The sequence below is a fragment of the Etheostoma cragini genome, chromosome 11, assembly GCF_013103735.1.
Source record: "Etheostoma cragini isolate CJK2018 chromosome 11, CSU_Ecrag_1.0, whole genome shotgun sequence".
Lineage (NCBI taxonomy): Eukaryota > Metazoa > Chordata > Actinopteri > Perciformes > Percidae > Etheostoma > Etheostoma cragini.
Window position 1 is genome coordinate 17,084,575 of NC_048417.1, and position 1,169 is coordinate 17,085,743.

A 1,169-nucleotide genomic window follows, 5' to 3' on the forward strand; every position below is an offset into this window, starting at 1 on the left:
CCCCCCCCCCCCCCCCCCTCTGCACACAGACACCACTCAAAAGACTACAGGAAAATGTAAAAAAAAATGCTTTACAGGAGGACCTACCTTCCCACAGTTCCCTTTGGCAGCCAGATGACCTGACTGAGCCTCGTAAACCACGAGAAGAAGAGCACCCAAGTTGTTGCGTGCGCGCGCTACCAGAGTGAACTAGACACATTGACTTGTTGTATGACTGTAAAGTGAGTGTGGGTCTGTGTGAATTGTTGGTTGGTGGGTCGGTGTGTACTGTGTATATAGTTAATTTCACCACCTCAGTGTTGCGGCTCATTTAGGCGGTCGCTGACTGAAGAGGAAACTAAACTAACTAGTGTCGCAAGTGTTTTGTAAAAGATTAGTTTCTCTAAATTGCTTTTACTTTTATGCTTTAAAGAATTGTGTTAAGTGGAGACTGCTTCCTTGTTCTGTTGTATTCCCCTTAGTAATCGCCAATTCCTAGTTTTATAAACCGATAATGCAGACGACGTTTTGGTAGATTCTTACACGTGATTTGTTTTCACTAGCCCGGGGTTTCAGGGCAAATGAGTGACCACGTGAGTCCTGGAACATGGTGCCAGACCTGATTATTTTGAAGGAATGGAATAACTGAATATATTGGCTGCAAGGTTTGATTTTTGGCTATGACACGCATTCATTCACAAAACATTACTTTTAGCACTGCCCTGGGTGGGATTTTTGTTCCCTCTACTTTAAACTGCACCAACCTAATCTTTGACTACCCTGTTTTGTTTTTTTAATTTGGATTATGTTGGGATTTTCTTTGGAAACATGTTTGCTGTATATTAAATGGCATTTTATCTGCCACACTTTTAACACCAATATCCTAACATGCAGTGTTTTGCAGATATAATTCAAGATGCACAAAAAGCATACCATTTGAATTTGCCATGATAGGGATTTAAAATGACATTTGATTGAGTGTAAACATGAAAGGCCCATGTTTCTATTATTTGTTATCCAGGTTTGATTTTAAAAGTAATGCTGGTTGATGGCTGTCTTGGAGAACCAGCATGTATGGACCTTGCCATCAGAACATAACCTACCAAAATACCCATAATCCTAGATTCATAGCACAATTGAGCTCCAATTGACTGGACCTTGAGCCACCAAGCTTTAGCTATAGCAATGGA

The 1,169-nt window shown here is 40.9% G+C and overlaps 1 protein-coding gene across 1 annotated transcript in view; it reads left to right on the forward strand.

Annotated features, from left to right (window-relative positions):
- si:dkey-67c22.2 (uncharacterized protein LOC792544 homolog) overlaps positions 1-141 on the forward strand; it is an 11,675-nt gene extending 11,534 nt beyond the window's left edge. Inside the window, exon 10 of the mRNA XM_034884990.1 lies at positions 30-141. The gene's annotated coding sequence lies outside the window, so the exon portion shown is untranslated. The remainder of the gene's footprint in view (positions 1-29) is intronic.
- Positions 142-1,169: the final 1,028 nt, after the last annotated feature.